The 26,515-nt window shown below is 44.3% G+C and overlaps 2 long non-coding RNA genes and 2 other non-coding genes across 4 annotated transcripts in view; all 4 read right to left on the bottom strand.

The window, feature by feature from the left end:
* Window positions 1-24,942, bottom strand: part of LOC103639510 (uncharacterized) — a 36,248-nt gene extending 11,306 nt beyond the window's left edge. The window contains exons 1-2 of the long non-coding RNA XR_002265002.2: window positions 24,808-24,942; window positions 18,300-18,352 (exon numbers count right to left, since the gene is read on the bottom strand). This is a non-coding gene — a long non-coding RNA (uncharacterized lncRNA). The remainder of the gene's footprint in view (window positions 1-18,299; window positions 18,353-24,807) is intronic.
* Window positions 15,435-15,806, bottom strand: LOC103639508 (uncharacterized). Its single transcript, XR_559490.3, has 3 exons — window positions 15,713-15,806; window positions 15,582-15,638; window positions 15,435-15,493 (listed from the first exon to the last, which is right to left on the bottom strand). It is a non-coding gene; the product is annotated as an uncharacterized lncRNA (long non-coding RNA).
* LOC111590258 (small nucleolar RNA Z199) lies at window positions 24,013-24,093 on the bottom strand. The gene has a single exon (XR_004852955.1). It is a non-coding gene; the product is annotated as a small nucleolar RNA Z199 (small nucleolar RNA).
* LOC111590261 (small nucleolar RNA Z199) lies at window positions 24,279-24,361 on the bottom strand. The gene has a single exon (XR_004852957.1). It is a non-coding gene; the product is annotated as a small nucleolar RNA Z199 (small nucleolar RNA).
* Window positions 24,943-26,515: the final 1,573 nt, after the last annotated feature.

Here is a 26,515-nt window from a genome sequence, read left to right as displayed (position 1 = left end):
TCGGCGGCTCTCCCGACCTACAACAGATATCTCAGTACTTGGAGCAATTACATTTTGCTCTTACATTCCCTTACAAATGGGACTCCAGCTCCATTCCCGCAGGAATGCACTACCTCCACACCAGAGGGGCTGCGAGATAACAAAACTCTAGGCGGCTCACCAGCGACCACTGCACCAGCAGCGACAATGACCTCCGCCTCAGGCAGCTAGACAGCAGCAGCGATTGCCTCAGGGCAAACGCTACTGTGAAAGGGCCCTCGTCCCCATCCCCCACACGAGGGGCGAGGACAAGCCATTAAAGCCAAAGAGCCGGAGGTCCGCCCGTAGGTAGCACTAATGGTCTCATCGGCAGAGGCAACCACCTCGGCGGTGGGAAGCCTCACCTATGGTAGCCACCACCTCAACATCGACGACAGTGGCCACTTGCGCCCCAACGCCGCACCGGCAAACGACGACCGCCCCAGCGTGCACAAGGAGGTCCTCGCTCCTGTCGTCGCCATGGGAGTGAGGATAGGATCGTCCAGGGACGCGGACACCGCCCCCACAACGTACGACATCTTGTACGCCCCCCCGATGTGGCCGGTGATGCAGGACGAGCTGTTGACATGGGGGACCTGCGCACGGCGCGACCGTCGCCCGTGCGGTGGACGGACTGTCGCACCCTGACCGGGCAGCAGGTGGCAGTTCGCCTCCTCTGCCAGGCTGGTGAATACCCTTCTCCCCCGAATGCTGAAGGAAGAAGCGGGTCGCCAGCCCGTGCGGAAGGCAGGGCCCCAGCTCGGCTTGCCCTTGCCCCCAGCACGGATGATGAACATCCTTGAAGCTGAGGGCGGCAGGGAGGCCACAGCCCGGCTCGCCCTTCCCCACCGTGAGGCTGGTGGTCATCCTTCTGGATGACCATTGGTGGGGGGATGCAGCCGGGCTGCATGATGAAAATCCTTGAAGCCGAGCGATGACTAACGGGCTCCAACCCCCATGAGGTTGTGCTCCTCCAACAGCAGCAAGAAGAAGGCAAGACCACCGGCATTGCCACGGGCGCGAGCTCTCCGGCGGTGAGGTCGCCAAAAAACATCGGCACACCTCATCTGGAGGCCCGGAAGGCGGAGGGGCGCGATGAAGACGAGAGGAGCAAGGCATGGTTAGTGCTCGGGAGATCAATCCCTTTTTATAGGCAGATCTCCCCACTTACGCCCTGAAAAGTCGCGGGCAAAGTCTCCCCTGACGTGCTCCAGGATTCTCGCCCTGCGACACGGGGGCTAGGTCCCACATGTCATACAAACTGACCCACAACGTGAAGATGGTGAACCGCTGCACACGAGGCATGCAACCGCCCCGCGGGTAAGCGCTCCCTCATTCTCGCCAAATCCAGCGGTCGAAAGGGCGGGCCGCCAAGCCAGAAGCGAGCAACCGCACCACGGTTGTACGCCCTTTCAGCTTCGTCGCAACTAGCGGTCTAGCATGGAGGCCCGGGCCCACATGTCATATGACCGATGCGCCGGCTACCGCGTGCAAAGAAATCGCACCACCATTCGCACCAATGCCGCGTCTTCTCGGGACTACAGAACCCGTGCAGTGACTCGAGGCAGCCCCGCGCATGACCCAACAGTGCCCATTAATTGTGACGATCACGGGTCAGTCAGCCGCGGGGGTAGGTGCGACAGTTGATATGACCAAAGGCGGACCGGCAGCAATTGCAATAACAGACATGCGGAAGCAATGGTCCAATCACCTATAGGCTCGCATCCTCTCCTGAAGCAGTAGGGGAGCCCTCTCTCACGGCATAAAGACGACGCACCCGTGCTCTGTTCCTCGAACGACTCGCGCACGCGCAACAGACGCCCCGCGAATCGCCCGTCCCGTCGCATTAACTCCCTAGTAGGGCAAGCGACACCTCTGGCAGGCGAAGCGGGCGCCGTTTCACCTCCGTCATGATGACCGCATCAAAAAAGGTGTGCCACATTATTTAAATTCATATCCTTTTTCCTTTTCCTCTCTCTCTCTCTTGCCACAGGGATCGAGAAAAGGAGATATTCCGAAAGGATCCTTCTCAGCGAAGGAAGCGGGCCCCGAGCCCTCCTACTGATTAGGGGTTCGAAGGTTGCGCCCTCTGGGGTTCGGCAACCGCCCTAGAGCACTCGGGCTCCGAGCCCTTTACTGATCAGGGGTTCGAAGGCTAGCCCCTCGGAAGGGTTCGACAGCCGCCCCAGAGCACGCAGAGTCAGGGATGACCCAGGGTACGTCCGTTACATGGCCGAGGCTCGGGCTGCGCTCCCGAGGTACCCTAGGACATTTCCGAGACCAGCAGGAACGATTTGTAATGGAATCCCACTGGAGGGAGGCACTGAGCCCTCAGACCATATCAAATGGGTCCGGGTCCAGCAAATCCCCTACAGGTACTTTTGGGGCGTGCCTCTAGGCCACTAGCCGACCCTTATCGAACGGGGCTCGGGCATCCACTCGGATCACCCGATAGCAACTCGTTGGAAACACCATGTTCGATGCCCTCCGAGGGTAACATGGCGCTTTCCCCCTTCCTCCTTGCGGAAAGGCAACAAAGGGGCGTACAATAAAAGTCGAGACGGTCCTTGATCGTCCTCTCGCTCCGTGAAGAAGCTCGGGGGCTGCTCTCGCACTAGGCTATGGCCAAATCGTCGACCACGTCGACAAAACAGCTTAAAAACTCGGAGCCTGACCATGCACCCGGGCTGTGGCCAGGCCGCATGAGGGAACAACAAGGCCGACCGAGGCATCACAAAAAGAATTAAGACCTCAGAGGAGTCAAACCACTCCTCCGAGGCCTCGAGGGCTACACCCGACGGGTGCGCTCGCGCGCACCCATCGGAACAAAATATAACCGAGAAAGGCTGGTCCCCTTAAAAAATCCGACAGAACCTCCAAGCGAGTGCCTACACTCCCTTCGAGGCTCGGGGGCTACTGTCGGGTACCATAATTAGGGGTACCCCAACACTCCTAAACGCGGTTGGAAAACATCTTCAGAACAAACCATAAATGACTGATAAGCACGGTTCAAGTAAGGGCTTCGTCTGCCAAGGGACGCGACCTCGCCTCGCCCGAGCCCGGCCTCGGGCGGGAACAGTAGTCCCGGACGGACTCGCGCCTCGCCCGAGGGTCCCCTCAGTCAGCAGACGCACCCCTGTCTCACCCAAGGCTAAGCTCGGGCAAACTTTTTCGTGCAGCGACCTCGGCCAAATCGCCTTACCAACCAACCGTATCGCATGCGCATTTAATGTGGGGATCGCCCGACACCTTATCCTGACACGCGCACCTCAGTCAGCAAGGTCGAAGTGACCGTAGTCACTTCGCCCCTTCACTGTCCGTCCTGACAGGAAAACAGCACTATTCGCCCTGTTCCGACTACTGTGCCAACCACCAGGGAAAGACTAACAACAGTCGCGGCCACTCCCGAGTTCAGCCTCGGGCGCAACAAGGAGCTCTGCCTCGCCCGACCCTAGGCCTCAACCTCAGCCTCGGCCTCGAGAGGAGGTCTCCGCCTCGCCCGACCTCAGCCTCGGCCTCGGGAGGAGTCACCGCCTCGCCCGACCTCGGCCTCGGATCAACTACGCTACTGGGGATCCATCATTACCCTACCCCTAGCTAGCCGCCTCAGGCTACGAAGGAACAAGACCAGTGTCCCATCTAAGTTACTCCGGTAACAGGTAATGATGGTTCCCCGCGTGCGCCCATGACGTCGGTTGCTCTCAACCCCCTACGGAAGCAAGGAAACGTCAACATGATCCATGCCGCACCGCCAGCTATGCTTCTACAGGGCTCAAGGCACTTCTCCGACGGCCACGTTGGTACATGTACAGGGCTCAAGTCACTTCTCCGCCAGCCACGTTAGCACGTAGCTACACCCCCATTGTACAGCTGGACTATCTCCTTGCATCTATAAAAGGGATGTCTAGGGCCTTCCTAATGCACGGGAAAATAGAGGGATGGAGGGGGCGAGCAGAGGCAGGCAGAGTAGGAGAGACGCAGTGGAGGCTAACTCAGACACCTCACCCCAGGACCGGATCTCTCTCTCTCTCGCTCTCCCACGCGATGCTTGTAACCCCTACTGCAAGCACCCCCAGTGCAAGATAATATAAGCCTCATCCCTTCGCTTGTGTTCCATCTTGCATCAACCCATCTGGACAAGGGCACGCGGCACTAAATTCACTAGTCGGTCCGGTTGAGGGTCCCCTGGGTCCGAAACACCGACACCAGGAACCCAAAGCCAGGGGTGAAGAAGGAGACTTGCGGAATCAAGGTTTATCGGGTTAAGAAGAGTTATGGTGCATCATGGAACACTACATAAGGACATGACTTACAACCAATGAGGTAACATCTAAAATTTATGTGGTGTAAGTCATAAGGCTCAAGACCAAGCTCAAAAAGTGAACAAGGTCACTGGAAGGAGAACCAATGTCAAAATCAGAACCGGAAGCAGCCCAAAAGAGCTAAGTGCACCTTGACCTTTAGTTTGGGTTGTTCCTATGTTTGGAGATATTCTATGTGACCTTTGTAGGATGTTGGAGCTCAGAAATGTCAATCTAGATCAAGTCAAGCTGACTTGATGATTTATGAGTCCAACATCAATCTCAATCATGCCAAATGCTAAAGAAGTGAAAATCAAAGAGAAGGTATGTTTCTAGACTTAGTACATTGGTTTTTGTACTAATATATTTGTCTAAGTGTTAGAAACATAGCAAAGAAGAAAAGAAAAGAGATACAAAAGGCTTGGCTGTGTACAGCCAAGACTCAGCTCAGTCTGGCACACCGGACTATCCGGTGGTGCACCGGACAGTGTCCGGTGCGCCAGACTGAACTCCGGTGAACATGCCGCTCTCGGGAGGAGTTTGGCGGCGTATGGCTATAATTCACCGGACTGTCCGGTGGTGCACCGGACTGTCCGGTGAGCCAATGGTCGACTGCATCAACAGTCGGCAGCGCAATCATCGGGTGATGCATGGCCTGAGCCAACGGTCAGTTGGCGCACCGGACTGTCCAGTGTGCACCGGACAGTGTCTGGTGAGCCAAGACGACCGTTGCTCCAACGGTCAGCTGAGCCGATTTGGAAGGAGATCGTGCACCGGACAAGCTACAGGACCTATCCGGTGGCGCACTGGGCTGTCTGGTGCGCCACCCGACAGAAAGCAAGTATTGCCTTCCAAAATGGATTCCAACGGCTCCTAGGCCCCTTGGGTCTATAAAAGGGACCCCTAGGCGTCTCCAATAGTTACACAAGAGCAGCCAACAAGTGTAGACATCATTCAGATCAATTCTCTCTCTCCCTCTCATGTATATCTCTCTAGTTTGTGTAAAGGCAAAGCTATAAGCCTGTAGAGAGTGGAGAGGTGCTGCAAAGAGCAAGAGCAAAGTCTTGAGCATATCGTTACTCTGCCGGAGTGCTGTCAAGAAAATTGTAAGCAACCGCGGCTTTGTTGTAACCAAACTCAACATAGTGGAAGGCTCTATCTGTCATACTGACATATCTGAGCAAACGGAGGAAGGAATTGAAATAGACTCCAAGCCCAGGTGTGGCTAACTCCAACGAGGACTAGGCAAGCATTTCAGGCTTGGTCGAACCTCGGGATAAATCCCTGTGTCTGTGTGCTTCGCTCTATACTGTGTGCTGTCTCTCTGTCCTATCTACTCTTTATATCTGCACTTCAATACTTATCTGTGGTACAAGTTATATTTGAAGTGCAGGGCATTTTGAGACAGGATCTTCTATTCCGCTGCAACCTACTCGAAGGGTCTTTCATTCCACTGCGATCCAGCCTTCGAGTAGAGTAAGAATTTCAGTTTTCAAGTGATAATTTTTATTCGCCAATTCACCCCCACTCTAGGCGACATCCAGATCCTGTTCCCGGGCAAAGGGAACTTTCAATTGGTATCAAAGCTAGGCCTCTCCAGTGTGGGCTTAGCCGTTCAGAGATGATGATGTCTTCACAAGAGGTAACTGTAGAACTTCTTCTAGGGGATGGCTCTAATTATAAATCTTGGTCTGTCTCTATTTATAATGCCTTCATGCGTGTTGATCCTGATTTGAGACAGATCTTTAGTAGAAGTATTTTTCCCTCCAATTTTAGTCAAAATCCTTCTAATGATGAACTAAGATGCCTGTCTCTCAATCACCATGCTTGCAACATCTTAGTTGACTCACTTTCTAGAAGTGCCTATTTTGCAATCATGAGTAGTGATAGTGATTTATTTGTTGATGCTCATGATCTATGGACCAAAATTAAGTTAAAATTTTTTAAGTCCATATGCACTGCTTCTGCTCCCTCTATTGCTGGTAGTACTAACTTGTCCAAGGGAGAAGAACAAGAGAGATGGACACCAAGCGATGGATCCACCTCACCGACAGGTTCATCTCCCACTTGTTATACATGTCTTGTTGCTAACGATGAGAATGGAGATGAAAGCAATCATGAGGAGGAATATGAGGATGAGAAGTCTACATCATCACAAGGTACATTTTCCTATTTTGCTTCCACTGACAATAGTGACAGGGAAAATGAGATCGACGATGTAGAAGAAGAGGAGATTTGCCATTTCTACACCCATCTCAACAAAGAAGACAAAGCGCTCTTGGTTAAGCTGTTGAGAAGGAACAAGGAACAAGGCGAGACGCTTCTTAGGCTAGAGGAGACTCTCATCAAAACCAACGACAGCCTAGAGAAAATGACCAAAGAACATGAGGAGCTAAAGTGCTCTCATGATGATTTGGTCCAACGGTATGATTCAGTTTTAATTGAGCAAAGAAATAATGATGATGTTTTACCTTGTGTTGCTCAACTTAAAATGGAAAATGCCATGCTAGAGAGGCAAGTAGAATTGCTAAGTCATGATAAACTTGCTCTTACTGAAAAATATGATTTATTGTCTTGTTATCATAATAATCTCTTGGATAGACATATCATGCTTGATGTTGCTCATGAGGATGTAATTGCGAACCTAAATTCATGTGAACCTCATTCTTGCACACGTGCACATCTAGATAATATATCACCATGTGCTAACCCCGGTTGCTCAAAAGAAAGCCAACTCTTGGATGAGCATCAAGCTGTAGGATCAAAGGAAAAAGTGCTCATCAATAAAGAAAGGAACAAGAAAACAAAGCAACTAAGGAGAAGACGCATTGCTCAACCTTCTCAAGATATCCACGGGCGCGTGGTGAAGAAGCTTGAGACGGGAAAAACTGCAGCAAGTGTTAAGCTCCATAAGAAGGATGTTCCTAAAGCAAAAAAAATGAAGAAATCAACATGAGCTTGGAAAAAGGTAAAGATTCAATTAGTCATGTTGTTTGCACTGACCATTTCTCTATGTCATCCAAGAACAAAAAGAGAAAAGGGAAAAGGAGGTGCTTTGAGTGCAATAAGTCAGGACACCTCATTGCGTCGTGTCCATACAACGACAAGGATGAAGGGATAAGGAGATGCTTTGGATGCAATGACAAGAACCATACAATCACTTCTTGTCCGCTAATGATAAATCAAGCACGTGCACTCTCCGGGATGACCCCCACTAAGAAAGAAGACAAACAACAAGCGTCATGTCAGGTTAAGCGATGCTTCTACTACAAGTGTGGTGAGCAGGGTCATCTATCCAAGGTATGTAAAAAGGGTAAGGTTCCTAAGCAAGTAAATCTATCTCAATCTTATTCACTTAGGAGACCCAAACCATACACTTGTGCTAGATCAGTAATGAGATCACCTAGAACTAGCACAATTGCTATTTAGGTACCAAAAGCTCTTATGGATGATCGTTATGGACCCATCCCGAGATGGGTACCAAACTGTGCCAACTAGACCATGGAGGTGCCTTAAGATGGACTGGAGACCATGGGAGAGCTTAAGACGGTTAATTCAAACTCTATGTTTAAGCTGTTAATTTTTATTGTCTATTCATTGACCCAAGGTTGAATTATTGTGCAATATTAATCCCATGTTCACCTCAAGTGAAATAAGTTGTAGAGGTCCTTAATCATTATTGGTGAATCAAGCAAAGGACCTTGATGAGAATCTGCAACTTGCTCTCCAAAGGATGGTACCCGTGTATCTTAAGTACATTATTGATAATCAGTATTGCTCTTAAGTTGGATTGTTGTGCTACCTATCTTTGGAGTAGTTATGCTTTTGAGATTGCCTGTGTTATCAATGGTTCATAATGATGCTTGCTTAATCATGATTGTGTGTTCTATATGTTATATCTTTTGAATCATTAAATGGGTAGTTTTTCATTTGATATATTCACCAAGATTAACTCTTTTTGTGTTCATGGATAAACCTGTATCTTTGTGTAAGTCATGCTATATGGTTTTTAATGATTAACCTATGTGCAAACATGATATATTGTTTAGTCCATGTTCACATAATTACCCTATTTTGATACTGTATGTATATCGAATCCATGTTGTGCCACTAATGCACCTTCTTGAGTTATGAGGTGCATGAGCAAAAGGAGCACTCAATTAGGTGACAACTGGTGCTCTCATGGCAATTCAGGAAAAGGCAAAGGTATGGAGAATGGAACTGTGCAATTTCATTGAAAATTTTGAAGTTCTGTTGATTGTGATCATAGCTATGTTCTTGCCTTTCATTGGTAGTTTCTTGGCTTAGGTGCCTTATGCCTTAAAATGTTGTTTCCTTTGGTATACTTAAAATAAAGTAATTCTAAATCTTGGTGTGTTTAGACATTGTGCTTTATATGATCTTGTCATCTTTCAATTGGTATACGTATTGCAATGATCGTCAAAAGTGAAGCGTGCCTAGGTTGTTTCTAAATGTTATATATCTTGGGGCATGTATTGTTTCCACTAGTCAAGTTGTATTATGTCATCTATCCAGTTGGTATCTCTTTGTGATGAAATTGATAGATTATGCCTAGATCAAGATATGTTGTGATCCCCTCTAGTTCTGAGGATGCTAGAATGTGCAAAGTGCAAGTCATTCAAATACTTGATGCACAACTTTAGGGGGAACACACATAGCTTGTGTCTTTTGAGACTAATTGTTGCTTGAGTGATCTTGTATAGTCTCAAGGTGGAAAAGGGAAGATGAGCAAGAAATAGAGCAATCAGGACTTGGGTACCTCCATAAGTCAAGTATTTGGTATCTTAAGTTGTGAGTAAATTGCATATTTATAGATTGCTCATGCTCTATAATATTTGGTGATACTAGATGCTTATCTTTAAACATCATGGAGCTATGACAGTAATGATTTTTCAATTGGTAGCCATGGTAGTTTGCTTCAATTGATATCTTTTGGTAATCACTAGAATAGAAGCTTCATCTTGTGCCACAATACTATAACTTGCTCCAAGCTTGGTGTCTTAGCAACAAGAAAAGGTTAGGATAAAGGATCAAGCACAAGTGTGGAGAAGCTCCCTAGAGATTAAACTTTCAATATGGAAAGTACACCACAACATGGTAAAGGTACAAAAGGAAGTATTGATCTTTTGTGTATATGTATCTTAACTTTCCTCCAAATGCTTGTGTTGCATATGTTCAATGTGTAAGGAGGAGTAATGTTAGTGTGTTAAAATTTACCTGCTCAATACCCTGTTGTCCCTTGACATCATTCTATGTTCTTGCTTGAATATGGTTTTGGTGTTTGATGTCAAAGGGGGAGAAAATGTGCATTAAAGCTTATCTCAACCTGAGAGGAAAGCTTATCCTAAAGGGGTTTCTTTGAGTCTTAAGGAAGAATGTGTTAGTGTTGTTGATACCACTTATGCTTCTTATTGTATTATATGGTGATAAATGCAAAATTAGTGCTTCCGTTGATATGAATCATTTAGTATCTACTGTGTTTATCCTGTAATAGATATTCATGTGGTTCCGGTGCTTTAAAATTTGTTCTGGGGTATATCTATTCAATTGGTGTTTAACTCTGATTCTGTCCATTTATGTGTCATTCGCATCACGGTTTAATTAGTGACACAATGCATCCAATAGGTGCTAAGGTATAGTAATGCTTCAAATTAGCCTAAGTATGTGCAATTTGGCATATAAGGCCAAATTTAAGATTTTGATGTAAGCACATATTTAGGGGGAGCATTCTATAAACTTAGAATTCAAAATTTGTGCTTTAAATCTTATTCTTATGTAAGCTTTAATTGTGTTGCCATCAATCACCAAAAGGGGGAGATTGAAAGCTCTCTTGTGGGTTTTGGTGTTTGGATGACAACCTAATTAAAGGACTAACAAGTGTGTTAAGTGTTGAACATGTGCTGAATGCAAAGCTAACAGGGTTCAACACAAGTAAACAAGTGTGGTGGTCCAAAGACGGAATTATCTATAGATAATGGACATCACAAGAAAGATGGACACTGCTTAAGTAAGACTTGATGTGCATAACTTGGAGACAACCGATCAAACCAAGGATGGAAGCAAGAAGAGCTTCGAGGTACCGAGTGCACGGGAGAAAGTCAAGGAGACCAGGAACCCAAAGCCAGAGGTGAAGAAGGAGACTTGCGGAATCAAGGTTGATCGGGTTAAGAAGAGTTATGGTGCATCAAGGAACACTACATAAGGACATGACTTACAACCAATGAGGTAACATCTAAAATTTATGTGGTGTAAGTCATAAGGCTCAAGACCAAGCTCAAAAAGTGCACAAGGTCACTGGAAGGAGAACCAATGTCAAAATCAGAACCGGAAGCAGCCCAAAAGAGCTAAGTGCACCTTGACCTTTAGTTTGGGTTGTTCCTATGTTTGGAGATATTCTATGTGACCTTTGTAGGATGTTGGAGCTCAGAAATGTCAATCTAGATCAAGTCAAGCTGACTTGATGATTTATGAGTCCAACATCAATCTCAATCATGCCAAATGCTAAAGAAGTGAAAATCAAAGAGAAGGTATGTTTCTAGACTTAGTACATTGGTTTTTGTACTAATATATTTGTCTAAGTGTTAGAAACATAGAAAAGAAGAAAAGATAAAAGATAAAAAAAGGCTTGGCTGTCTACAGCCAAGACTCAGCTCAGTCTGGCACACCGGACAGTGTCCGATGGTGCACCAGACAGTGTCTGGTGCGCCAAACTGAACTCTGGTGAACAGGTCGCTCTCGGGAGGAGTTTGGCGGCGTACGACTATAATTCACCGAACTGTCCGGTGAGCCAACGGTCGACTGCATCAATGGTCGGCAGCGCAATCATCGGGTGACGCATGGCTTGAGCCAACGGTCAGTTGGCGCACCAGACTGTCCAGTGTGCACCGGACAGTGTCCGGTGAGCCAAGACGACCGTTGCTCCAACGGTCAGCTAAGCCCAATTTGGAAGGAGATCGCGCACCAGACAAGCTACAGGACCTGTCCGGTGGCACACCGGACTGTCCGGTGCGCCACCCGACAGAAAGCAAGTATTGCCTTCCAAAATGGATTCCAACGGCTCCTAGGCCCCTTGGGTCTATAAAAGGGACCCCTAGGCGTCTCCAACAGTTACACAAGAGCAGCCAACAGGTGTAGACATCATTCGGATTAATTCTCTCTCTCCCTCTCGTGTATATCTCTCTAGTTTGTGTAAAGGCAAAGCTATAAGCCTGTAGAGAGTGGAGAGGTGCTGCAAAGAGCAAGAGCAAAGTCTTGAGCATATCGTTACTCTGCCGGAGTGCTGTCAAGAAAATTGTAAGCAACCGCGGCTTTGTTGTAACCAAACTCAACATAGTGGAAGGCTCTATCTGTCATACTGACAGATCTGAGCAAACAGAGGAAGGAGTTAAAATAGACTCCAAGCCTAGGTGTGGCTAACTCCAATGAGGACTAGGTAAGCATTTTAGGCTTGGCCGAACCTCGGGATAAATCCCTGTGTCTGTGTGCTTCGCTCTATACTGTGTGCTGTCTCTCTGTCCTATCTACTCTTTATATCTGCACTTCAATACTTATCTGTGGTACAAGTTATATTTGAAGTGCAGGGCATTTTGAGACAGGATCTTCTATTCCGCTGCAACCTACTCGAAGGATCTTTCATTCCACTGCGATCCAGCCTTCGAGTAGAGTAAGAATTTCAGTTTTCAAGTGATAATTTTTATTCGCCTATTCACCCCCCTCTAGGCGACATCCAGATCCTGTTCCCGGGCAAAGGGAACTTTCACCACTCTGCTTTGTGAAGCAACATACAACGCCATCATCAATAGTGAGAGGTATCTTGAAGCGTGAATGTGCGGTTCTTCCTTCAGACATTATGGAAGCCGCAACGCCAGATGTAGCTGTTGCCACTGCAATCTTGCCCTAATTGCGTAGCGTCGCGAGCAGCACTCTGTATAGATAAGTCTTCCCGGTGCCACCAGGTCCATCCACAAAGAACAATCCGCCCTGATCGGTGTTAACGGTAGACATAATCTTATCATAGGCAGCCATTTGTTCCTCGTTAAGAGAGTCCTTGAGAACCACATCTGCCGATGCCAGTTCGATACTTTCCTCCTCATAAACCTCCCTAGCAGTACCTATAGCATCGCCATACGTGTCGATGATAGGTGGAAGAGGGAATGTCTTTATGTCCTTTCCCATTGACTGTAGCATGTTCCTAATGTCAATCAATACCATCTGTTCAACATGAGTTTTGCTCTGACTCCTACGTTGATAGTCCTCTGACATAGCATCTAGGTGTTTCCGCCATAGTACAGCCACATCGCTTGGCTCACAGTACACCAATATTGTGGCAAAAAGCCGTCGTAGCGTCGATGGCATCTGGAAAAGTGCACGTTCAGTGAGACAGTCATCTAGTGTGTTGTCCGACTCAAGCAGTCCCCTTCTCTCTGCTGCCTCACGAAAAGTCAGTAGCGTGACACCATCTATTGTCCTTAGATCCACATATGAGGTGGCGCCAGTCACGTGGTTTAGGAGAACACGAAGATAGTAGCGCTCCCCCTCGTACGGATGAGCAGAGACTATTCTACCGACTTGTCCACCCGTATCTCGTTTCCTCCGTTGCCATACTTTGCCCTTACCACTCTACCAAGTGTACCACTCAAGGAAGTCACGATACAGGATGCCCTGAGCCTCCTCGTGTAGCCTATTTGCCTCAAAATATGCTGTGAGCATTGACTTATCAGCACCTGGACGGTTGACGACTCGCTCGACCATTTGGCGCTCGTGAAATGCCACCATGTGCATGTTTGGAAGATGGAGCTGCAACTGCATCACAGGTGGAGAGTTCTGACTAAGCTCAAAGCCGTATATCCTCCATAAGGCCTCTAGAGGGGTCACCCACCTTGAATCTCTGTACTGCTTGATCTCATCTACATCATCATCTGCCTTGCTCGCATCTCTCATAACAACAGACGCACGATCATGGCCTTTGTATATGTACTTGAACAGGTATTTAACAGCCTTGATGCTCCCTCACGCCTCAGCATTGATGTGACAGTTGAAGAGCCGAAGGAGGTAAGGGTTGTAAGGGATAACCCATCTATTGTCCAATTCGAACCCTCGAACCTTTTTCTTACGCCCAATATCATGACGTCTGTAAACAGGATATGAATCCTTCCCTTGCAAAGTTGCATCACAGAAAGGCCGGGGATAATGATTCTTGCACGATGCACGACCCTTAGTGCATGGGCAGTTAGGATTTAGCGACACGCACGAGCCATGCATCATATGCTTGATAACCATCTTTCGTAGTTCAGGGTACTTTTTGTCTGGGATCTCGGCTGAGATCAAAAGGTCATACTGCTCAGGGCACGTGAGCTCGTACTTCCTCTACATGATTAGTAGAAAATGGGCATGGGGCAAACCCCGCTTCTGAAACTCCACGACATAGACTTAGGCCCGGACCTTACCGAGAATATCATGTTTAGTCAGCCTATGCTTTAACTCTTGTAGCTTCGCGTGAAAGACACGCACTACAAGATCCGGACGATCTTGCAGTGTCTGCCCAGGGAGAAGCTCCGTCCTTATCTCATCCCAGTTGGGGTTACATGTCATGGTAAGAAAGATGTCTGGTTTCCCAAACTTCCGCACCAGAGCCATAGCATCCATATATCGACGTCTCATGTCACGAGGACCGCCAATAAACGACGGTGACAGCACAGTTCGCTTCCCAACCTTTTCTGCTCTTATGTCTCCATCTAACATACTATCCACCAAGCCCTAGTACAGGTCAGCTCGTAACCGGTCCTGGTTTTTACGTATGAAATCTAAATGGGAGCTCTCAATCTTGATGTACGTGTCGACTGTGAACTGTTGGAAAAGCCGCTTACCATGAAGTATTGGATTGAATATCCCTGGACGAATCTGGAATTTGTAGCAGTAATAGTCACGTACGGACACACATAAATGGTTAGGAGATTCTGCATACGTAAGGATTGATTATTTTGTGATGCCGAAAGGATAGTTAACAATGTGTTATGTAAGAAATATCAAAGAAACAACTAACCTGCATCTTCATCGTTTGCATTACTTGCCCTATGCGTCCCACGGTATGCATCCACTTCGCCCATGGATACACCGACCTTTGATATGTTTGCATGCCATCCAAGTTCCCCTCTAGGGAAGAACAGTGGATACGATAGTGCATCATAGCATCCATGGTATGAGCAGATGCCGTGGCTTGACCTATCCTTCCCGTGTAGCATAACACTCTTGCTGAACTAGCCTCGCCGTTCGCTCCCCTTGATCTAGACAGCAGCGACCTCTGAAGTGAGAGGCGTGTTATATGTCTTCTGGTTCAACGTCTGGTCAAGATTCAATGTGATACGATAGTCATCAAGGTTCTCAACATGGCCCATGCTCCTAAGGTGCTCAGAGTACGGGTTTCCATGGAGTATGCCAACTAATTGTTTAATAACATCTTTGTCTTTCTGTTGACATTCTTCACGGCACTTACGATACCGATGCTCGAGATTGGGATCATCATCGTAAAAGTAAAGCTCAAGGTGTTTATGCTCCGCCCCACCTTCCCTACCAAATGACTTGATATTGTGGTACATCATGCATTGTGCCCGGAACATGTATATACCAGAATCTCTCACATTAGTTGTCATACTATCGAGGCAACAATACAGTGAAGTGAAAGAGAAATGGCCATTAAAATACCTAATTTATCACGAAATTGTCTAGCATCAGAGTCTGTACTATCCCACAACCTCTGGAGTTGGGGAGGGGTCTCCAGTGGGGCTAGCTCAACCTTCCCACTACGACAACAAAACCTAGGTGGCTCATACTCAAACTTCTTCGCAGTGCAATAACCGCAGTTGGGAACATACTTCAGCATATGTGTTTCTTCAGGCATGTTACTGTACACTTTGTCATACGGGTCAGGCAAACCAGTGGCAATAGATTCATTTTGAGTACCATCAATCTCGATGTCCTCATCGGTCTCATCATCTAATATTTTTTTTGGAAAACAACGATTAAGACACGTATAGTTATATAAGTCATGGTATCATAATAAAAATTGAGGTACGCACATTGCCCACCGAATAGGTATCCATCGTTCTCATCATCATCCTCATCCTCTTCGAATATGACACCCTCATCATCATCACCTGAATCGTGAAAATATGAGCCACGTAAAAGACAAGGGCATCTAGGGTGGGGGAAAATGTAATGTGAACAAAGATTTTTAACAAGTACCATTGGAAATGAACTTTGGCTTCGTATGTGTATGGTCCACTCCTTGTTCAACCATGCCTGCACTCACACGTTTAGTTGGACTACATGCTATCGTCATCGTGCAATATTCATTTAAAATTGGTTGTAATTACCATTGGTGTGGATCTCTGCAGTCGGATGGGGCTGTGTCCAATCGTCTCCTTCCATAGCGTCACAAATAGTATCCTCGGTCACTGTAGCCACATTCCTTCCAATGCCGTCTTCAAATTCTTGGTTTCGACGACCTAAGGTAGCTAGTCTTGTCCCAGATAGCACATGATGTCTACGTCTTAGTGGCTCAGTAGACATATCGAGTGAACCAACATCCTTAGTCTGTGTTGAAGTTGGCAGGAAAGGTGTCACGACAAATTCAGGGATAACCCAGTCGCAAGTGGTAACTAAGGATCCATATGGTTCAATTTCATATGTTGTAGGATGTACAACCTCAGGGGTATATACTGGGTCCTCCATGGCGATGGACTCCTGATTCAAAGTGTCACCCTGCAGTGCTCTACGTTTTCTGCTGCACTCTTTGTTAGCATCTTTCCGTCTTGGTGTCTTATTATACAACCTAAGGCGTACACGTCTAGACTCCCTCTCGACGGGGGTCATGTTTTTGTACCGCTCACTAAAGTAGGCGACCCTTTTCATAGTATGCTTAGGTATGTTATCAACAGTTTCATGCATACAACCTGGAATAAGGCATGTCTACGTTTAACGATTTGAAACCTGCTGTTTTTTGCATATTTAGCCAAGCAAACAATCATGTACCTGGTGTCAGAAGGTCTTTACTTGTGACAATGTTGTTTGCCTGGAATGTCTCATTCCTATGCAACCAATCATTGTCATCGTATGCATCCAGATTTACTTGTTCGTCTCCACCTACATTTAGCATTTTAGCATAAGTAAAGAGTTAACATAATAGATAGTGCAAATGTGATAAAAAAATTGTGATTGTTATACCTGCAATGTCTTGTGTTGACAAATTTGTGAAATCAATGGTGCTACAGTCATCTGGAAAGCTAACCACCTCACATGCCTGGTCCGTATTAACGTCTTCTTCATATATCACCCATTTACAAAAGGCTACACATCAACTTTGTATAGTACAAACATGTAGGTATAACAATAAAAAAGTAACTTTTCATCACCTCTGGATGAGAGTGGCTCTATCGATAGTCCTTTATTTCGTTGACGTGCTTCACGACGCTGCCTATTTTTCTCATTCTTTTCTTCAACAGTCATAGCATATCTTTCCCTATCCCTTTGCCTCTTACATTCCTTAGCATCGACAATTGGTCCAAGCGAGTTCGATTCATTTTGATTACCTACAATGCAACTTTGTATTAGTGTCCGTAATTAATACGTTTTGACACGCATGTATTAAGCTTTATACCTGTAATGATGGTGTTTGAGATGTCTGTGAATGGTGTGCGACCAACATTGTATCCTATCTGATCCATAACAAGAAGAGTGCCCTACAAAACATCAGCACATAAACAACACTAAAAGAGGGTAGACAATCGGTAGTACTTTTATATGCACTCATCCAGTTAACCAGATATAGCTCTATCAAACAAAACAAACAAGGGTAACAAATATATAGAACACACATAATAGAATCTGAAACGAACAACCAACTGCAATGATTAAGAAGCTTTCTTGGTATGATAAAAAGCAAATAGAAATGACTGGAATGGACTACCAAACTGTCGCTGGACATGATATAGAAAAAACTATAGACAACAACTATTAGATAATTCACCATAATAGATAAATTTTGTTTGGACATTGTAAATCTAACCAATTATCTTGAAAACCCTAATTCCAAATAGGTTATTAATGTAAAGCTCCAACTAAATTATCTAAAACTAAAACATAAAATTACATTATGCTTCCTGTTTATATATTGAAATAACAGTCTTTTAAAAATGACTTTTTAGATTCATTTATATTTCCTGTTTATATAGATTTAAACAGCAACCTTTGGAGTGACACATTGATTCTTAGATGATTTCAACTAGAAAAGTCACTCTAATGCAATAATAGACCATACTCTATGATGACAAGAAAATTGATCCATAAAACAAATAAAAATTAGAAAATGCATATATCAAGGAGAGACAATCGGTATGGACCTATTTGGGCTATCTAGGAGAGACCAACATCCAATGAAAAATAGACCTATTTGGGCTATCTGGGAGAGACCAACACAACCAGTTGACAGTATAAACAAAGGTAGAAAAATAGACTTTGGCTGAACTTGCAAAAGAAAATGACCGGTATGGATCTATCTTTGTTTATGATCACAAAATGATTAACAGATGACCATCTCTCTCTTATAACGACACCAAAGAGGACTATCTCTTTGATGAATCAAGGGCAAGCAACAAATACATACATCCTAGATCAACAAATACACTACTCTGGTTCCACCATGATGCCAAAGGTAGCTTACAGTGAGATACAGCGAAACGAATTATTTAGTCCAGATAAATTAATGTACATATATACATAGCAAGGAATATAAACAACCATTGTTTTACATTTGTTGATCGGGTGTTAGTATTAATTTGGTACAAGAATCATATAATACAAGGAACTTTAAAAGGAATCAAATAGTTGTACCATTAATATGCTATCTAGTCCTAAAAAATACACAAGACGCTAACTGGGTAGTTAAAAAAGGCATGTATGTACCTTGTCAAACGAAATGGATTGATTTGCTTCTATCGACGTGGAGGCTTGTCCTTCTGTTACCCGATGAAACAAACTATAATATCAGTGCAGTTAAAGTATAATCTTAAAAATACAAGATGATACAAGACTCCTCACAGGAATGAAAAAGGGCTATGCTGACTTATTAAACAGCAGTCAACACTTATTTTCTTTCATCCAAATTACTCAAGGATCATATAATCTAAGGAACTTTGAAAGGATTCAAATATGTGTAGCCAGTAATAAGGTATCTAGTTCAAATGAAATGGGGATGAAAAAATAAGCATGACGGTACCTTGTCAAACGAAATGGAGATGTCTTCCTTGCTATGTGGTGACAAGATATGATTCTATCGACATGTGCAATTAGTACTGGAAAAGTATAATATCAGTGTAGTTAGTCCTGGAGTTGAACAGAACCTAAAAATACAAGATGATACAAGACTCCTCACAGGAATGGAAAGGGCTATGCTGACTTATTAAACAGCAGTCAGCACTTATTTTCTTTAATCTAATTACTCTTTGCCAGGGAAAGTTAGGATGAAAAGTAGCCTTGCACATAGCCAAGAAATTTTACACTGCGCTAACAAATTGTGATATGACCGGCCTTGCATATAGCCAAGAAATTTTATATTGTGCTAACTTAACTCAACTGATTCTATAAAAAGAATGCAGCTCATCTCTTTGCATTGTTGAATAAAACTAAGTTATTTACAAGTCACTGTAATGCAATAATAGACCACACTCTATGATGACAAGAACATTGATCCATAAAACAAATAAAAATTAGAAAATGCAGATATCAAGGAGAGACAATCGGTATGGACCTATTTGGGCTATCTGGGAGAGACCAACACAACCAGTTGACAGTATAAACAAAGGTAGAAAAATAGACTTTGGCTGAACTTGCAGAAGAAAAGGACCGGCACGGATCTATCTTTGTTTATGCTCACAAAATGATTAACAGATGACCATCTCTCTTATAACGACACCAAAGAGGACTATCTCTTTGATGAATCAAGGGCAAGCAACAAATACATATATCCTAGATCAACAAATACACTACTCTGGTTCCACCATGATGCAAACCATAATGCAAAAGGTAGCTTACAGTGAGACACAGTGAAAGGAATTATTTAGTCCAGATAAATTAATGTACATATACATAGCAATGAATATAAACAACCATTGTTTTACATTTGTCGATCGTGTGTTAGTATTAATTTGGTACAAAAATCATATAATATAAGGAACTTTAAAAGGAATCAAATATCTATAGCCATTAATATGCTATCTAGTCCTAAAAATTCACAAGACACTAACTGGGTAGTTAAAAAAAAGGCATGTATGTACCTTGTCAAACGATATGGGTTGATTTGCTTGTATCGACGTGGAGACTTGTCCTTCTGTTACCCGATGAAACAAACTATAATATCAGTGCAGTTAAAGTATAATCTTAAAAATACAAGATGATACAAGACTCCTCACAGGAATGGAAAAGGGCTATGCTGACTTATTAAACAACAGTCAACACTTATTTTCTTTCATATAAATTACTCTTTGCCAGGTAAAGGATGAAAAGTAGCCTTGCACATAGCCAAGAAATTTTACACTGCACTAACAAATTGTGATATGACCGGCCTTGCACATAGCCAAGAAATTTTATATTGTGCTAACTTAACTCAACTGAACTATCATGATTCTATAAAAAGAATGCAGCTTATCTGTTAACAGATAATTTTGGATTCTCCAGCTCTTAAACCAGAGGAACAGAGGAAGAATATAGAATCATGACAACAAGGGTCTAGCCATACTGTCCCTGAATCATGCACTATTGCACCTGAATGAAGGTCATCTGGAGCAGGAACTTGTGCTCCAATTTCGTATCCCACCAGCAGTGGGGCAAAACTTTCAGATAAAAGTAGCTCCTCACCAAGAAACATGACAAAGGTCTGGTAGTCATTTGTACGCTCCTTTCAACTGTGCCCTTTGGGCTTCATCTACTTCTCTTTGTCTCTCATAGCGTCTTCTATTTGCCTTACGCTGCCAAATTAACTTTTGAACATCAAAGCAGGCAACTTTAGTGACAAACTCTACTATTTGTGGATTTGCAGAGTCCATCAGACACATGCAGGAAGCCTCTCCAATCTGACAATACTTCTCACGGTCATGTAGAGGACTCATATTCTGTCACTTCTTCGTATCCTTTTTCTTTTCAAATATTGATCATGTTAATTTTCCAGTGGATCTTATTGTTGTCTGTTTAGTGTCTCCTTTTTCTTTTAATATTTTAGGCATATGAACTCCATAACATTTTGCATGGAACCCGTTTCTATGCCTAAATAGCTGACTGCTAGTAAAAAGATCGCTTCATTTGTATCCCCCAATTTTCTTTGTATCCCTCAATTTCCTGAGTTGTGTACAGAACTGTAATTTCAGCGAGAGCTGGAAAAACTAAGAAGACAACTATTGTTGTTGCACCTACATTTGTATGTGATAATCGTGCTGAGAAGAGAGGAGAGGTACACATGTATTTTTGTGGTGCAATATCATGATTACTGTTTGGCTTTAAAGAGCTAGTTGGGTAACCAAAACTTTGTTGATTCTCCAGTTTTATACAAAATTAGAAGAAAAGCGCAAGGCTTTGGAAGAGGAGAAACTCCAAGCAGAGGCCAGAAAGTGGGTAAGTCTGCTATGGTTTATTTTATGGTATTGCCTGAATATTGGTGTTTGTTTTGTGGTATCATGAAGAGCACCCGTTTTTGCAAAATCACTATTCCTAATACATTGGAAATTATAATTGCATTCTTATAAGCACTGGAAATATAATTTTGGAGCAACTTTGTTTAACCTACCATTTTCCTCCACATTTTGTGGTATAAATATTTTGAACTTCATCGAGATCACTTTTTTACATGACTTATGTCTCGTCTTTGACTTATCAAAATACTATATGTTTGAGGTTTTGGAAACAATCATTACGACAATTTTTATCATTTCCATATTGCTTAGTTAGTGCTGTAAAATGCAAGAAACAAAAAAGAAGTTAGGATATGCTTGATGCCTTGAAAAAGAATGCAGCTTATCTATTAACAGATAATTTTGGATTCTCCAGCTCTTAAACTAGAGGAACAGAGGAAGAATATAGATAAGAACAATACATCCATGACTAACTTAGTTTTATTCAACAATGCAAAGAGATGAGAACCATTTGGTGTGAATTTGGAAGGCACTATTAAAAAGAGTTGTGTACTGGATTTTAATAGTTTTGACACCACCTTTGAAAATAGGTATGAGCTGGCAAAGAGTAATTTGGACTCCACAAATATGGTGGGAAATGAATTACAAGAACAAGATTTAGCATGTTTGTTAAATGGCTGATGCCAAGGATTTCTGTGATGATTTTCTCAACTTTTGCCTGACTTTTTTGCTAGATATGAGAAGGGAATTGTTTGCATCATAACAATGTCATCATCATGTAAATTAAAGATGCAAACAAACATTAAACAATCATAGTGACTTTGTGTGTACTGTTTGAACATTATAGTGTTTCAAGATTCCATGGACTCAAGATTTTGTCACCATATATGAGAGTTGGAGGATGTACCGTATGAGTTGAATAGAAACTCGTCGAATCGGTGTGGGAGTTGAACAAAACCTCGCCCGGGCTTCATCCTTTTAACAGCAGGCGGGCAAGGGCAAGGCGGAGAGATCCGCGGGCGTGACCATCGATTTTGCAATGGTGGCCTTGATGGGGAACTGTTGGGGAATGGAGAGATCTGCGAACGCAGACACAGCAGGGGAAGGGAGAGAGCCTGCTGGGCGTGGGGGCAGAGCACGGGATCTACGGCTGCTCAGGAGTGGCCGAGATCCCCGCCCGGCATGATCTGCGAGATCCCCACCTCGTGGAATCCGAGGCTGGCCGCTGGGAGTGGGGTCGGCTGCTGGACGCCATCAGCGACTGCAGAGGCGTAGCACGGGAGTTGGGCGAGATCTGCGCTTGGCGTGGTAGTCGTGGGCACGGCTGCGCGCTAGGAGTTGGGCGTGATCCACGCTTGGCGTGCTGGTCGTGGGCGCGGCTGTGCGCTGGGAGTTGGGCGAGATCCGCGCTTCTCGTGCTGGTCGTGGGCGCGGCTGCGAGCTGGGAGTGGGGTCGGCTGCTGGGCGTAGCACGGCTGTGCGGGCGGGGGCAAGGCAGGCTCATTTAGTTGTGGACGCTGACACTAAATGCTTAATAGAGTAGTATAGATAACAAGCAAATAGAAATGACTGGAATGGACTACCAAACTGTTGCTGGACACGATATAGAAAAAATTATAGACAACAACTGTTAGATAATTCACCATAATAGATAAATTTTGTTTGGACATTGTAAATCTAACCAATTATCTTGAAAACCCTAATTCCAAATAGGTTATTAATGTAAAGCTCCAACTAAATTATCTAAAACTAAAACATAAAATTGCATTATGTTTCCTATTTATAGATTGAAATAATAGTCTTAAAGTATAATCAGTGCAGTTAAAGTATAATCTTAAAAATACAAGATGATACAAGACTCCTCACAGGAATGGAAAAGGGCTATGCTAACTTATTAAACAGCAGTCAACACTTATTTTCTTTCATCCAAATTACTCAAGGATCATATAATCTAAGGAACTTTGAAAGGATTCAAATATGTGTAGCCAGTAATAAGGTATCTAGTTCAGACGAAATGGGGATGACAAAAAATAAGTATGACAATACCTTGTCAAACGAAATAGAGATGCCTTCCTTGCTATGTGGTGACAAGATATGATTCTATCGACGTGTGCAGTTAGTACTAGAAAGTATAATATCAGTGCAGTTAGTCCAGAAGTTGAACAGAACCTAAAAAATACAAGATGATACAAAACTGCTCACATGAATGGAAAAGGGCTATGCTGGCTTATTAAACAACAGTCAACACTTATTTTCTTTTATCTAAATTACTCTTTGCCAGGGAAAGTTAGGATGAAAAGTAGCCTTGCACATAGCCAAGAAATTTTACACTGCGCTAACAAATTGTGATATGACCGGCCTTGCACATAGCCAAGAAATTTTATATTGTGCTAACTTAACTCAACTGAACTGTCATGATTCTACAAAAAGAATGCAACTCATCTCTTTGCATTGTTGAATAAAACTAAGTTATTTACAAGTCACTATAATGCAGTAATAGACCACACTCTATGATGACAAGAACATTGATCCATAAAACAAATAAAAATTAGAAAATGCAGATATCAAGGAGAGACAATCGGTATAGACCTATTTGGGCTATCTAGGAGAGACCAACATCCAATGAAAAATAGACCTATTTGGGATATCTGGGAGAGACCAACACAACCAGTTGACAGTATAAACAAAGGTAGAAAAATAGACTTTGGCTGAACTTGCAGAAGAAAAGGACCGGTATGGATCTATCTTTGTTTATGATCACAAAATGATTAACAGATGACCATCTCTCTCTTATAACGACACCAAAGAGGACTGTTTACATTTGTCGATCGGGTGTTAGTATTAATTTGGTACAAGAATCATATAATACAAGGAACTGTAAAAGGAATCAAATATCTATAACAAATAAAGTAAAAATATGTAAGGCGTCAAGATGGCGGAGGCGAAGTCAAAAGATAAACAAACAGAATGCAAAGAAAATCAGAAAAATGTGGTGGGGTCATCAGAGACTTAAAACGAGGGAATCACAGGAGAATAAACCCATCATATTGTTGCAGTTAAATACTCATCATCTGACCAGGGAAACAGGCAAGAAAAACTACCTATGTATCTTGGTAAGGAATACAACAATACTGAAATAGGATAATCACAGTGCTATGACGCTCAATTAAAAAATGCTTGAAGTTTTCAAAGAGAACAGTGACAATCATTGTTTTTTGGTACCATTCTGTTCAGAATATGGCAAACAATGGTATAAAGACAGGATCATCAGACTTCAAACTTGGGAATCATAGGAGAATAACTCCAATCATAGCATTGGAGCATTTAATTGCTCATCACTTGATCATCAACAGTTGAAGCAGGCAACAGAAGTGTTTAGACGTAGTGCAAACTCACACAATGAGATAAGTAGCAGCATTATGAGCAAAGTGTCAATTGATAGAAAGTGTCCATAAGACTCCAACAAAGGAGGTAAGCAGAAACATTTGTGTTAGAATACAAGAAACCAGTGACCCCATCAAAAACAGAACTTAGTATATTGATGCTCACTGCTCAGAACATGAAACATCTTCTGACTAAAAAAATCAGGGTTGAACATATTACGAAAAAGTGCATACAACAAAGTTTCTAGATGAAGGCAATGCCTCATAGCTTTCATTCAGTTGTTAGACTGCAAAATCAGTGTTGAACGTATTACGGAAAAACTGTAGACAACAAAGTTACTAGATCTAGCAGCAGGAAAGACGGACGAAGAGAGAGGGAGAGGAAGAAAGTGGGGAGGCGGATCTTACACTTGCGGATGCGGGCGGCGGTGTAACCGCAGGAGGAGCAGGTGCTCTTCTGGAGGAGGAAGCTGCGGCGGCCGCAGCGGATGCAGAGCGTGTGCGTCTTGTTCCGGCGCTTGCCGAAGCTGCTCGTACCCTTCCCCTGCAAGCCACAACAACTACACGTTAGCGAGCCTGCTGAGCGTGGGGGCGGAGCACGGGATCTGCGGCTGTTCAGGAGTGGTCGAGATCCCCGTCCGATGTGATCTGCGAGATCCTCGCCTGGTGGAATCCGAGGCTAGCCGCTAGGAGTAGGGTCGGCTGCTGGGCACCATGCCGCCATCAGCGCCTGCGGAGGCGTAGCACGGGTGTGCGGGCGAGGACAAGGCGGGGCATTTCGTTGCTGGGAGTTGGGCGAGATCCGCACTTGGCGTGCTGGTCGTGGGCGCGGCTGCACGCTGGGAGTGTGGTTGCTAGGAGCTGGGCGAGATCAGCGCTTGGCGTGCTGGTCGTGGGCGCGGCTGCAAGCTGGGAGTGGGATCGGTTGCTGGGCGCCATCGCCGGGGGCAGTTGGCTGCTGGGCGCCATTAACGGCTACGGCCGGTGGCGTAGCACGGGTATGCGAGCGGGGGCAAGACGGGGTCATTTAGTTGTGGACGCTGACACTAAATGCTTAATAGAGTAGTATAGATTAGGGCATATACAACTCCATTAATTAAGGGATCTCTTGGGGAGTTTATAGTGAGTTAAGTGGGAAAAAATCAAGAGACAGAATCTTCACGACCTACTATACATATTATCTCTTAACTATATTAATAATCTAGAGACTCTAAGTTGTATGATTTAGATTCTTAGGCGTCTCTTCTGCTTGAAAAATCGAGCAACGTGTTTTAGGTTGTACATGCCCTTAAGCGCCAATCATAGTGTTTTCCTTAACTCCAAGAAATCATATTAAAACGTTATTGGTGCTGTAAAAATGTTTTTTCCTATAACGAAATGTGCACCTTACTACATGTTGAACGGATGCCTTAGGGGGCATGTTTGGTTCTATGCCTAGGACGCCACAACCTAACATTAGGTATGCCACACAGACTTGGGTAGATGCTTGGTTTCTTCCTAATGTTAGGCTGCCACACTTTATCTGGCGCACTTCTCTTATTTCGCCACATAACTAAATCCATTAGTCCGTCGAGTGTACATTTTAATTACCTTGCATTTTTTAGATGGGTTCAAAGAAGATGTATCTTGAGTATTGCAATAACTATAATCATTACCTACGAAGGAGAAGGGTGCTTTTTTTCATTACCATCCGCATTGTTTTATTGTGGTATAAGTTGTAACTGAATAGATTGAATAAGAAGCACACCAAATACGGTTCTTTGTTACAAAGAGATTTGGAAAGGGAAAGGCGGCTGGACCGTTTGTACCATGGGACCGAAGCCAACTGCATTAGTGAGTTGTGTATGCGCAAATTTGTTTTTCACAGGTTATGTGGTCATTTAAGGACCCATGGGCTTTTAGTGGACTCTATCAATGTGTTGGCACCTTTTTCGGGCGCCAATCACTCAACACGAACTGTGGCGGTGCTCTCTGCACAGGGGCGGACGGTCCGCGGCTAGGGGCCAGACGGTCCACGACCTGGCACAAGGCTAGGGTTCCCTGCCTGACGGCCGGACGGTCCGCGCCCTGGGGCTGGACGGTCCGTGCATGCGCAGGGGGCGGCGAAGGTCACCGG

The sequence above is a fragment of the Zea mays genome, chromosome 9 (assembly GCF_902167145.1).
Source record: "Zea mays cultivar B73 chromosome 9, Zm-B73-REFERENCE-NAM-5.0, whole genome shotgun sequence".
NCBI classification, from domain to species: domain Eukaryota; kingdom Viridiplantae; phylum Streptophyta; class Magnoliopsida; order Poales; family Poaceae; genus Zea; species Zea mays.
Note: the sequence above shows the minus strand (reverse complement) of the source record. Positions and strands in the feature narration are given on the sequence as shown.